We start from the raw sequence: 13,839 nt of genomic DNA, 5'->3' as shown, positions 1-13,839 counted from the left end.
GCAAATCTGAGCAAGAGATCGTCTGCACAAGTTCCCTAATTTATCTCCCGCCGGCTTCGCTCCCTTTTTTCCTTGGCTACGTTTGGTTCCCGGCCGGTGGTTACTTGACGTGCCACGCGCGACGAACGCCGCGGCCGAGGCGGCCAGAGGCGGCCGCCACCGTAGCAGGCGGCGCGTCGAGCGGCGTCTCCTGCCGGCGGCATCGGCGGCGCCTAGGGGGAGCCGCGGACGCCGCGAGGGGAGCCCGGCGACGCTTCGTCGAGATTGTAACGTGGTTGGCTCCCCATCGATGAAAAAAATCCTCCTTTTGCGTGCTTTTCCTCCAGTTTTCGATATTCGTGAGGTGCATTTTGGGGCTGCGCGAGGCATCGGCCAGTGGAATTAAAATGTGACAGCTTATCCCGCCATGGAGAGTCTCCCGAAGCCGACGGACAGACCCGGTAATGCCGTCTGCGGACCTGGCCAGGAATGGCGCTTTTTTTGTGCATCCCGAGTGGTTTTTCTTCGAGCGCTACGAATGATTAAAAACGAGGTGATTAGGCCTACCGCTCCGAGCCGAGTTCGTCATCTCATCTGTCAGCGTGCGAAGTCTCCGACCGTCTCCATGGGGAAAAAACGGTGCCGGAACGAGAGGTGAACGCCGCGTTCGTCCCATGAGCGGCCGTCGCGGGAGCAGCAAGAGACGCTTTTTCGCTTCCCGGACCCCCGCCGCTGGCTGCCACCGACGGATTGCCGCTCGATCTTCGAACAGGTGAGTCGCACGAGCGACCCTGCTATTTTTGATCGCCTTATCGCCGCTGCCGCGGGCTGCTGCATCTCCGCTCGCGGCGGCTTTCGCACGTCACACCTTTTTTTCACTATTTCTGACAAGCGTCCGTCTCCTCTTGGAAGCGGACCAATCCTTGCCGCCGCGATAAGCGCAGAAAAGACGTGAAAAGATAAATCGCGGTGTCGTTGACTTTGGCGGCGCTCAGGGGGTCCGCGTCGCTAGCCCACTTGTACGAGCGCGTGCATAGCGACGAGTTAGGCTGGGATGAAAAATACGAGACGTTCTCTTTATTATTATTCCGCACCATTTTCTCGTCCGAGTCCGAGGCGTCGCGAGCGGTTCCTGAGCCGAACGTCAAGTGCGCTCCGGGTTTGCGATGTAGGAAGTCTGCTCCGAAGACGCGGGGATAATACCAAGTAGGTCAGACAGCCGACCGGCAGCGAGCGCGCGAAGAAGCAAAAGAGAATAAAGAAGCAGCCAGCCGGCTCTCTTGTTGTTTATGCGGCCGCCACGCTTGCTGTGCTCTTTTTTTAGTTCGCTTTCTCGGCCTGCCATTGAGCGCGCAGACGACGGTGGTGAGGGGGGGGGGGGGGGACGAAAAACAATCGCACAAAGATAACAACCCTAAACAGTTCTCCTCGCCACGAATGCCGCGTCGCAGACGACGTCGCGGCGACGTTTGATATTTGTGGGAAAGAAAGAAGAAATAAAGAACACTGCATTTCGGTTGGTTCGAAGTAGTTCCGTCGTATTTCCGTCTCTTTGAAATGAGACGGAATGACGCGTTCTTGTTTCTCCTTTCACGCACGCCTTGTCTATTTTGTGATCGTCTGCCTTTGAGCAATCTCGTGTGTGCGTTACGGCGTGGTCGTATCGGGCGCCTCGCACGGTCGTACTCGGTGCTCGGCAGGCCAGACCAGCCAGCAGCGCCTTAGGCCTAATCGAATATGCAACGCGTCCTCCGGTGTTCCGATCGGAGCTCTTGCTCGTTCCGCGAGTGGACTAAGCCTAAAACTCTTAGGCCTAAATGTGAAGCCTAAAAATGTTTTTTTATTTTTTTTCTGCAATGCTTGAAAGGGTTGCTAGGAGGAAGGCTGCCAGTCACAATTTGCTTCCAAAGCTCCGTTTCAGCGAATATTGGTTAGTTTTTTTAAAGCTGCTTGTGTGGCTTTTTTTTTTTTTGCTTTTAAGTGTGTTTTTTGTCTACAGAACTGCCACGACGAAGGATGGAAGATAACGCGTGCGCGAGGAATTTTTAAGGACGCTTATTACAAAAGCGGCCATTACCATTACCGTTATTTCTTTATTCCGTTCCCCCTTCCGACCGACGCTCGGTGCATAAGTCGCTCTGAGTCACCGCTGTAGTGATGCATCTCCCTCCACAACTGTAATGAGAGAGCAGCAGCCCTTCCGGTCCTTTGCCAACCGATCTGCTCTCAGCCCTTGACCGTTGGCGCATTTTTTTCTCGAAGTCTTCGTTTTCTTTTTTCCGCGCACGGTGAGATTGTGTCGACATACAGCGACGACACGTGTCTATTTTCTTGCTGGTTTCCGAAAGCAGCAGCAGCAGCAGCCGACGGTGTTCGCACGCACGCGCGGGCGGACCGAGCTCTTGAAGGGAAGGCGCACGTTCCGGGCCTCCCCTCCTCCTCTCGTAGAGAGATTCCGCGTCTCCCCTCTCGACCGCTCTATATATTTCCATTTAATTTTGCAGTTATTTACTCATGGTCGTCGCCGCCGCCGCAGCGTCTGGTCGGGCCCACCACTGCCGCGCGGCGCGCCGCCGTGTTGCAGTGTAGCCGTTTGCTTGAAACCGGGCTGCCCGCCTGCCGTCGCTTCCTTTGCTTTTTTTTGTGCGCTTGGCTACACCTCTCCCTTCTTTCTCCCACCCCCTCTTTCCTCTTCGGCGGCACTCCTTCTCCCGCTCTGTCTGGAAACTCGCCCGACGGTATTTGTCTCGTTTTTTCCCCCGGCATTACTATTTTTTTTTTCGTCTCCTTCTCCCCCGGTTTTTATTTTCATCGTCTCCCTTTCTCCGTCGCTTCTGCCTCCCTCCCTCCTTTGCATCTGCTTTCCGTGCATTGCGCGCTCTCTCCATTGTTTCTCCCCCGTCTGGTTCGCTCGCCGGCGTTTCTCGCCTTGCCCTGATATTTGTTTATGGCGTTCCCCTTCCCCCGCCATGATTGTACCTGGTTATTATTATCATTGGTCTTGTTGTTTGCGCCTCTTCGTTGTCTTCTCCTTGCGCAGTTTTGATTCACTTTCGGGCGGGCTCTTTTTCTCTGCTTTCTCCGTCTCGTCTATTTGCTGGGCGGCTGCTGTTCCGCATGCGTCGCGCGACAGGTGCCATTCGTTCGTGTTTTCTTCTCGCTTTTAATTCTGTTCCTCCTCCCCCACTGCTCCTCCCCAGCGATCCCCGAGAAATGTGCGCTTTGCAGACGCGCTTGTTCCGCTGTTGTAGTGCGCCCTTCCTTAGCGACCTCCCAGACGCGTGGCCCAGCCTCCCGTACCCTCCCCCCCCTGCTCTCGCTTCTGCGCGAGAGACGATTGATATGCGTTGTCGGCTTTGTTTCCTCTCTACCTTGAGCGTCTGTGTTTGTTTTGGCCCGATCGTCTGGGGAAGAGGGTTTTTGCGTATGTGTGGGTGCCGACGCGGAAAGGGCTCCGTAGTAATCACGCGTCCTTGGCCCTTCCGTTGTTGTATGCGGCTGTGAGCGTGTATTTATTTATACATTGTGTGTGACGTGACGTGTTGTAGGTCTTGCGGCGGCGCAGTCAACACGTGGGTGGAGAGGTCGTGTGAGCCTCTCGGCATGTTTGAGTGCGAGCGGTCGGGGAGGTCGTCTTGTCCGGGTTGAGGGACGAACGTTGTCCCGGGGAAGCGACCTCTTCCGCGGCCTGCCGACGCGTCGAGCGACCTTTCTTTGCGAGAGGGGTAGGAAGGCTAGCTCGGTTGTCGCTTCGTTTTCGCATGTGTCATCAGCGAACGGTAGCAGCCGGGGTCTACTAGGAACGCGGGGTTGGGGGGTGGTGCGCCCGCGCTCTGGTCCGCAGTAAGAAAACCCCGACCGCTTCCGGCCAGCGCAACTTTTTTCCGCCAGAATGTCATTTTCTGCGTGCTTGATGAGTAGTTAGCGGCGCCGCAGCCCACGCGGCCTTTCTGCGACGACGCGCGTGAAACACGCTAGTCAAGAAAGTGCTATTTGCGCTCGCCTGCCACGTAAATACGGGCGCCTTGTCGGCATGCTGTGAGAACTGTGCTCGTGAGGCGTGTATGGGCAGCAGTTGCATTCATTGAAAGGGGGACGTCGTTGTAGAAATGATGCGGGGAAAAAAAATTACCACCCCTTCCTAAAGGAAGTTGAGAGAAGCGCGAAAGGTACTGGTGCGTCCAACCGATTCTCAGACATTTCAAAGACCCAAATCGCAAACGAAAAACGAACCCGTGCGACGATTTTTTCGCGTGCTAAGTAAACGCATCTGCGAACGATCTAAATGTATACCGATACGTGGTTTATGAGATAAGTGTATACTATTGTACTCCTTCTTCATGATTGATGCGTGTATTGTCTTATCTAGAACCGTTCCTTTTTCGATATTTTCGAGTAACCGTTTTGACCCAACCCAACCTGCTTCACGCACGCGCATTGGGTCCAGAGATCTTATCAGAGCTTTTCGGTCGACTGACCGGTCTAAAGGAACTGCATTAGGAAGCTTTCGCTTTAAAAAATAGCTCGCACCGTCAAAGGAACCCTGCTGGACTGAATCCAGTTGGCTGTAAGCTGTCAGAAGCTAGGTGATAAAGGGTGGTCTCTTCACGTTGTTCGCGCTTGCTGTCTACGTACTTGCGCAGAGGCGTTGTCGCTTTCAAATGCCGAGGGTCGTGGCCTACAGTGCTCTTCGCCGCAATATCTCGATAGCAACAATCCTTAGAGGCAACGTACCGCTTTGTTCTATTCAACTAGCTGCAAGATTTGCCCATTGCTGGTGAGTTGGCACCTAAAGGGGCGGACAACCAATTTTTGTCGATTATATTTCCTCTGTACCAAATGAAAGGGCGTCACTTCAATTACCCAAAACGATTTTGACATCTCAGTTTTTAGATCTACCAGCCATACGTGTCCCGCCAGAAGGAATGCTGGCAACCGTGACAGCTGAGCCGCGCTGCAACACACTTTTAACTGCACACGTTGAGATTAAGAGTGGTGGCTGAAAACTTGTCCTCGGCTAAAAAACGAAAACAGTAATGTACAACCTTTCCTATTCCGTTATGCGGTTCTCGAATCACGCGTTGAAACTGACGGAGTTGTTTGGACATGTACGGTAGTGTCGCGTTTAGACACTACGTGTCGCCACCTTTCGAACTCCAGAAAGTTTAGAGTGCAAAATTACAGCGTTTCCGCCGGTTATTTAGAAATCATTTGCAGCCAGCCCTGTATATAAAATGCTGGCTTTCATACGAGCTAGAGGTCATGCACTCCACGAAAATCGGTTGTCTGTCCCTTGAGGAGTCATACCTTAGGGTAGCCGCTTCCCGAATAGGTATACGGCATGCCAAAAGTGTTAAAGGAGTACTGACACGAAATTTCAAAGCTGAGATAACTATGTAAAACGCTTCCTTTTTATCAGGAGATATCTCCCAGCAAGTTTCAACAGCAACCGTTCAGCGAAACATATTTAAAGGAGCCATGAAGAGAAAATACAACCTCGTTTAATTTGAAAGAACTAGGATTCAGTATCTCACTCAGCTCCATTACAGCCCCAAAAGATGTTTTTTTAACGAAAAAAAAGCAAGAAGTATTTAAAAACTTTCAAATTGCGCGCCACAGTGACGTGTTATGAGCAAGAATGACGTCATACGGGCCAACAATAAAACATAATTTTCAGTGCGTTAACTGCACGTTAGCATTCAAGTGATGCAGTCAAATGGAACTAGAGGCCCCATTACAGACGTCCAGTCATGTGTCGTCGTGACAGGTCAGTTAGGCGGCCTCCAAACGCACAAACAAGGTTCCGTGACGTCACAGAAAAGTTGCGGGAAATCGGCTAGGGGGTCGCGACTGCTTAACACGTTTTCTTTCATATCTCCGTTATTTTTTCGAAGATTGCGATGATATTGGCATCATCGTTATCGGGACTAAGCAGTCTTTCTAATAAACCCAACTTGTATTTTCTCTTCATGGCTCCTTTAAAATCCATTTTAATCTTCGCCCGCACGAGAAAGCCCAGAGCGGGCCGACGTGACATCATCTGCTACGTGCCCCAAACTGCCGACGTCGGGGCTCCCGTGACGAAGCCGACGCGCCGGCTGTGGTTGGCGCGTGCTGCTCGGGCGTGTGTACACGTCATGGTTTTGGGACTGACGTCATGCTGCCCGGGCCTGTGGGGACGGCGAAGACCTCGGCCGGTATGGGCGCGCGCGTGCGCTCGCGCGCGCGCGCTTCCAGAGAGGCAGCGATACGGCAAGAATGGTGACGTCATGTTATACATGCTGTCATGGCGGCCGCTCGGCGTTTTTCAGTCCAAACCGAAACTGGCACGAATAGACGACGCCGTAAACGAATGTTTACGCTGCGCTCGACCGTCTAATCTGTCATTCTATGATTAGTGGGCTGGTAGGCACGCATAGCAGCTAAAAAAACGTAACATAAAAATTTCGTGTCAGTACTTTAAGGTGTACTCGATGGAGCGGGGCAGGCAGTACGCTGACTGCATGAAAATAGGGTCATTATCGACGACTTATACCTGTGCTACACGGTCGTTACACAGGCCCTCCGCGAAGGACCTCGAACCAACTGTCGATCGAGTGCCCCATTGCACGTAATAAAGGTGCCCTACCAGGCGAGCGTCAAAACTGCCAATTAGACCGATGTGGGTATAAATGCAGAGACACGTGTTGGCAACAGGAACCTGACACTTTGTAAGTTTCATCAAGGCCCCGGGGACTTTTCAACGACCCCTCTTTGTGAAAGCAGGTTGCATGCAATGCGCGAGTGTTTTCATCATCATCTGCGGCACGTTCAAGCATGTCGTCATTTGCACTTGGCCGTGGTGCTAGCATGTTCCTGAAGCAGTTGGTTTGTGGAGCTATATCCGTTCCAAGATGGGTACAAGAGCAGTACTTCCGGTGGGATGCAGAATGTTTGTTTGTTTGTTTGTTTGTTTATTTATTTACTTATTTATTCTTCATTCATTCAGTTTACTACATTCCCCCCAGAGCGCGTTGTTGTAGGAGATGCATAGAAATCACCAACCTCGCTCCGAGGTAAAAAAACATACTAGCATAAAAAAATAGACATTTCTTAAAGGAGCACTGACACCAATTTTCGGCGTTAATATTATTGCACAGTTCGCTTCCTTCACTCAACATAATACCCTGGCTGAAATATGAGCGGCCTGCGACGCGAAGAACGTAGTTCAATTGGATCTCATTTATCGCGCCGACGGAGCAGCGCGCGGAGCGGCACTCAGCAAATGGACATCAGCGTGACGTCAATCCAAGAGCGGAAAAGAAGTGACGCGACAGCGCTCGTCAAAAACTCGTGACGTCCCTTCACGCGCGCGACCCCACGAGCGGCGAGCGGGCGCAACACCCTCTCAAGCAGGCGCCGGTGACGTCCGCACAAAGCGGTGACGTCTGTCCGGGAGTCTGTCATATGCGCCGTTCGGGATGAAAGCGCGGGAATTTGAAACAAACGATTTTCAGGCCGTTCAATGTAATTAACTATCGCGCGCTGAAGTATTTGAAGGGCTGTTTCGGGTTCGCCAGACCATTAAGCATCGATAAAAACAATAAAAGTGGAACATGAAATTTTCGTGTCAGTGCTCCTTTAAGATTGCAGTCGAGAGCTTTGTACAACACCAAAGAGAGGAGAAAAGGCGCGAGAAAAAAAAAAGGATATTGTAGAAAACCAGCCACAGGGGTCATAAAAACATTGCAGTAAGGAGCGTTGCGCAGCACTCATAAAAGATAAACCGCGAAAAAATAAAAAGTAACAAAAAAAAAAAAACGAACAAGTTCACAACGATTCAAGTAGCACTGCGTTTCATGTCGCCACGAATATAACGCTATCGAGTGAGGTGAAATGTAACACCAAATGAAAATGTAAATAAAAAAAACGTGTTGATATGCCGCGCCCCACTTCTGAAAAGGCCTAAAAGATACCGAACCACGTTTTTTTTTTACGAAAAAAAAATGCGCAGAATTGAGCAAACGGGACATTTTACAATAAAAATGTCACGTGTCTTGGGGGAAAAAAATTGGCACTGCTGGTGCTCGAACCCGGGGGGCATTCGTTCTAGAACTCATGATTCTACCCTCTGGGATACTGGGGCAAGGACTGCTGAGGGAGCCCTTATGGCATTTGCATAAAAGAATATAAGGAGCGCTCCAAGGAAAGCAGTAGATCGCGCTGGGTGCTCAGAGGAAATGCCGGGCTTGTATCCACAAGGGAACGGAATCCCGCGGTTCCAGAAGGTCGTAAAAAAAAAAAAAAAGAAGAACTTAGAATTCTGCGCATGCGCATTGTAGCTAACACTTGCCTGCAAACAGGAACTGGTCAGCCCGGTTTGGATTGTACTGCATTGTGCCTTTTGATCGTTCTCGCCCCGCTCTGCTATGGCCACAAGTTCGGGCTATCGGTGACAACTTAAGAACGGCACCGGAAGTTGCCGCTGTGCCTTATCACCGTGGCCGGGTGTTTCTCCGCGCGGCGAAAGTAGGGCGTTACTGGGGATATGTTGAACATGGCGTGAGCCGTTCCCGTGATTTTTTGGACTTAATATGCTTATAAACGACTCCAGTGACGACAAACAAACTGCGTGAGACAAGGCAGACGATATTACGCATTCATAGCAAACCCCTTTCAAAACGCGCGCGCATTGACGTCACGGGTCCGGCGCTTTGGCGGAGTGATACACTACATGAGGTGGTGCCGTTCTTGAGTTGTAACCGAGTATAGCAGTACCGTTAAATAAATCAATAGACGTGCGGGGATCTCTGCATCTAGCCCACAGTGTGCAAGCAGCTTATTCTTTTGTGCAAGCAGCTTATTCTTGCCTAACGCGCCAGGATTAGCGAGCTAGCTCGGGGTCGTTCCGAAAGTGCAGGCTGTGTGAGAGGGTTTCGCCTAGATACTTCTCACCAGGGCCGTTGCCGGAAATTTATTTCCGTGTGGGCTACGGATTATGGGAAGGGATGAGTTCTGCCGAAAGGAACATCAAATCTCGCTTGCGCACTGCCTAGAAAAAATTCGAAAGGGGTTCGAACCCCCCCCCCTACCCCTCCTCCCTTCCCCCGGCTACTTCCCTGCTTCTCACAGTGAACGGTAGTTGTCTTCAGAACGCTATTCGGGTGTCGATGCGAATTGCTTCTGAATGAACAAAATAGCTATGCCCGGAATTGGCTGTGAGTGCATAGGCGCATTAAGCAAACCATCTGTGTTCCGTACGGATCTGTGTTTCGCGCCTATTGCATGGTTGATATCACGGTATCTGTAATGGTTTGTGCTCAAGCGTAAGTGACCAAGCAATGTTTCGCTGTATTGCTGAAAATCGGGAATTCGTTTTAATTTACACCAACATTTGTAATTACACATGTGATTTGTCTTGGTCTGACTTCAAGAGAGCCGCTGTGGAAATGACTAACCTAACTTGCCTTGCTAATCATACTGCGCACATTCACAATCTGGCCGAGCGATTACTCGGCGCTGCAGCTTAAGTTGTGGGTAGTTCAGCCTGCACGTTCGAACAGGACAGTTACACGTGCTCTCATACGGCAAACGAGGTTTGCTTGTTTGTTTTTATTTTTGTTGTTTTTGTTTGTTTGGAGGCGGGGCGGCCGTATATTTCTCACTCTCTGGTATTCAGTTCTCAGCGAGACAGGGGGAATAACCACACTGCGGGCGCCCGAAAAATGCTCCCAGTGTATCAAATTAACCTACTACCAAGTTGATTTGATTTTTTTGAGCATCAAAAAAAAAAATGCAGGAAGCTCACGCTAACGCGTAAGACTTGAAGGTAGCGAAGCCGTACGCAACCTTCACGAAGGTTTAAGTCCACGATTGCAGCCGATTTGCTTCTTTTTAACTACCGGGCTGTCGCCGCAGTCTTGGCCAACCTCCCTAATGGGTATGCTTGGCTTGACAAACGTGCGCAGGGGGCGCTGGGCGGTCGCCGCGAGGCACGCACGCACGAGCGTACGGCATTTTCTGGGTTTCGTTAGCTGCCGGGCGGTCGCCGCGAGGCCCGCGCTTACTTGCGCGCGCTCGGCAGTTTCTCGGTATTGTAACCGCGGACACGAAAAATTACGATTTGCTAAACAGCTTCGCTGTTAAAAAAAAAAAGCCGGAGCGCACACGGTCGCGTGCCAGGCGAAGCGGATAGGCTGTTTTAAAACCCCTCCGGGCGGGCACTTTGGAGCCTACCGCTGTGTACTTTGTATTACAGAACTCTCCTTTGCAGCGCCGGCGTCAGTCGCGCGTGACGCAACCTCAGTGGTCACGTGCTGTTCTGTCGCCCTCTCACTCGCTCCTTCGACCTCGTGTGCGCCGAACACCGCCCGTGAGCACACCCTTCTCGGGCGGCTGCACCTCGCGGCACCACTATCCCCCCGCCGAGCCGTTTGCCCTCCTCGGGTTCTGTCCACACCGGAGGTAACCGGCGCTTCTTGAGGCGCAGCGAGCATTGCATGCACCGGACACCTTGTGGATGTTTGAACGGTGCCCTTTCCGCGGGCTCGCTTCTTTTTCCCCTCCTGGGCGCCGTGCAGGGGAAGGAAGAGCGGCGAGTGCCGAGTGTGATGCGAAATTCAGCAGCCGTCGCGCAGTTGGGCCCCGTGCAGCAGTGCAGCGGCGGCGACGGCCACATGCGGTGCAGTGGGACGTGACTCGACCCGCAATGTTGCCGCGTCTGCCGCCGCCGCCTCCACGTGGCCTGTGCAGCGCTAACTGCACCGCGCTGCAAAGGAGAGGGGGAAAAAAGAAAGAGGCCGGCCCCTTGCGTCGTCCAACTTTGCTTCGCAGTGCCGAGACGGATCCCAGCTTTTTTTCAGTTTGCCCGAACGTGTTAGTTTGCTACTAGTGCTTGCTGGTTGTGGCGGTGAATGTACTTCCTTCTAGGGCTTCCTCGGTATTCGCATAATGGGGTGGTGACAGGGTGTGGCGAGAAGAAGAAACGCCGGGCAGGATAAACCTTGGAGAAGAAGCGGGGCCGAGAGTAGCGCGGTTCGCGGACGCCACTCGGGCGACTTAAATCTGCGTGTTCTGCAGTGCTGTCTGATTAGGGAAAGCAGAGCCCGCCAGAAATTCGAAATTTCGCGGACGCCGAAGTAACTGCTGTCTTAATTCTGGGCATTTAACGCCCCGAAGCTACACCGGCGTTTTGAGGCACGCCGTAGTGGAGGGCTCGGGACCTCGACCATCTGGACATCTCTAACGCGCGCTGGAATCTCGAGACACGGGCGTTTTCGGTTTTAGCCTCCATCTGAACAGCAGCGCCACGGCCTGGAATCGAACCCGCGTCCTTGGGCTCAACAGCACGCTAGCCACCGTGGCGGGTCTCGGGACGCTTAAGTCTGCTAACGTGGCTTGAATGCAAAAGCTTGTCATGGTGCATGGCACTGCACCAGACAGCCTGCGGTGGTGCGATCACGCGGACAGCTTGCTTTTTCGACCTGTAATATCACTGCTGGGGGACAGCAGCGTAGTAGTGTTGCAGCGACTGTCGCCGTCCGTGTGCGAGGAGCGAAGAGCACACAGCTGGTATTGTCAATGGCGAAAGTGCGAGCCGCAGTGGAATGATTGCTTGTGGCGAAAATAGAAAAAGAGAAAGCGGTCGGTCCGCTCAGCGCGCGTGTAATATCCGACCTGTGCCATTACCACACGGACAGAGTGACGTAACATTGCGTGAACAAATATTTACTGTGTTGATCCACACCGTCCGCTCAATTCATAATGGGCTGGGCAACGTTGTCGTCGCCCTTTTTTGCGGACCTACCCCCATATCTTTTTCTTACTGCGTGTGTTGTTCACGTGCTACTGCAGCCCCTTTCGGGCCGTGACTGGGTGGGAATACGAAACAAATAGTTCACGCAAAAACAGAAAAACCGTTCAAATTTTCAGCACACTAAACTGGGTTGCTTTGAATGCGCATGCGTCCGAGTTATTTTACTCAACCCTCTTGACAGTGAAGAGTTGTGTACACATAAACTGTAGACGCATAAGGTACAATAGTGCAACGCATGCTGCTGAGCACGAGGTCGCGGTTCGATCCAGGCGCGGCGGCCGCTTTCTGATGGAGGCGAAAAGCAAAAACGCCCGTGTGTTCGAGATTTCGGCGCACGTTAAAGATCCCCATGTGGTCAAAATTAATCCGAGCCCTCCACTACGGCGCGCCTCATCGCCTGCGTTGCGTCGGCGCGTTAAACCCTACAATCAATCAAATAGTGCACGCATGACTAGTTGGGGGTCAAACTCTTCCCGGAGCTTTACATGCAACAGAATTCAAATCCAACGTATTGTTGTGATATCCTTATGTGCTTTTTTTTTCGCCCTTCGGGTAGTTAATGTCAGTGAGACCAGCCTCGAAGAGTCTGGGGTTAGCAAGTGTGTTTTGTCGTGTTCAGGAAAAAAGAAAAAAGAAAAAGAAAGCTGTTCGCTCATTCGTTGTAACTACGTATTATGTATTGTTCACGGGGATTTCAATTTTTTTTTTTTTTACAAAGAGCCTTGTTTCACCAACGGACATATCAAAATGGTGTGACGCAAGCGGAAGACGTGCGAGAAGCGGCCACCTGGAAAACGGCCGTAGCCGCCGCGTTACTTTTCCCAAAGCGCAGCTCTCTGCACTCGTTATGCGTTGGGTAAACGTCACAATAATATAATTGCGCAGGCTACGCATAGATAGCTAGATGCAGACATTGTTGTGCATTTGTGCGAGTCTAGTTTGAGAAGGACCTCGTAAATGTTAACGCCCTGTATCTTCAACTTTTGACGCTGGTGAGGTTAAAAAAAAACTTTTCCGCGCGTTTGCAGCGTCTTCTGTTTTCATCGCCCGCTCTCAGACTTTCTTTTCCTGGTTTCCTTGTTCTTTCTTTCTTTCTTTTTTTTTTTCCAGAGTTAAATTGTTTGGAAAGCAAGCACTGCGACTCGCACGTGGTTGGATTGAGGCGCATCTTACGGGTGGCGAATTTGTTTTTCTCCGCCGAGATCGTACGTGTGCAGTTGTTATAACGAGCGTCTATATTACGAAACGCGGGCATTTCCGTGGCGCCTTCGTCGTTTCCTGCAGTGGAAGAGGAGGAGGAAATGGAAGGTAGTCTGCTCGCGAGGCGACATCATAGGGAACCAACCAACCAACCAACCAGCAGGGGACCAAACCCGGAGCACGGCTTCGCACTTCGCGAGAGACCACGTACTCGCTCCAGGAACAGGATCGGGCGTTGGGAGGAGGAGGAGGAGGGGTAGTCAGGAAAGCTCGGCGGACCGCGGCGCCAGCTTGTCGGATGGTCTACGTGAGGGCATGCCGGCGCACCTTGCCAAAGCCTCCTCTTGTGAGGACGAGGAAGCCTGCTTGTAGAGACGCCACTGTGAGGCAATTTTATGTGTCTCGTTGGGAGGCGACTTTGAAGAAGTGCAAGATATGGCGCAAAAATTATCGCGCACCCGAGGAAGGCCAGAAACGAACCAAAGCATGTCAGTCATGGACAAGATGCTATTAATGATATCCAAGGTTAATAGCGATTGACAGTGATTCCTGGGTTAAATAAAGACGGAATATCGGTAGTGATTTTTGCTGAGGCAGGATTAGGGTGAAAAATGATAACGTTGGACTAAAATAGCTTTGGTGGGGTTGGGTGGACGTCGGTATAGCATTGAGGACGGTAAATAGTGAAATGGTTCAGTAGCGCGCTGCTGGGTCGACGGGTACGCGGATATACAAAAGCAGTCATGGGCACGTCCCCATGCAGTAAAAAGTTACGGTGTTACAGTTCCCTCAGCCAAAAAAAAAAAAAAGTGGCTCTGTTACAGTTGGGGTTTCCAAAAGTAACTTTGCTACAGTGACAGTTACTG

At 51.7% G+C, this 13,839-nt stretch overlaps 1 protein-coding gene across 1 annotated transcript in view; it reads left to right on the top strand.

Moving 5' to 3' along the window:
* The first annotated feature begins 202 nt into the window (after positions 1 to 202).
* LOC144145918 (uncharacterized) overlaps positions 203 to 13,839 on the top strand; it is a 91,951-nt gene continuing 78,314 nt past the window's right edge. Inside the window, exon 1 of the mRNA XM_077677765.1 lies at positions 203 to 751. The gene's annotated coding sequence lies outside the window, so the exon portion shown is untranslated. The remainder of the gene's footprint in view (positions 752 to 13,839) is intronic.

The sequence above is a fragment of the Haemaphysalis longicornis genome, unplaced genomic scaffold, assembly GCF_048455015.1.
Source record: "Haemaphysalis longicornis isolate Haplotype H1 unplaced genomic scaffold, Haemaphysalis longicornis Haplotype H1 scaffold_7, whole genome shotgun sequence".
Taxonomy (NCBI): Eukaryota; Metazoa; Arthropoda; class Arachnida; order Ixodida; family Ixodidae; genus Haemaphysalis; species Haemaphysalis longicornis.
This window is presented reverse-complemented; position numbering and strand designations above follow the sequence as displayed.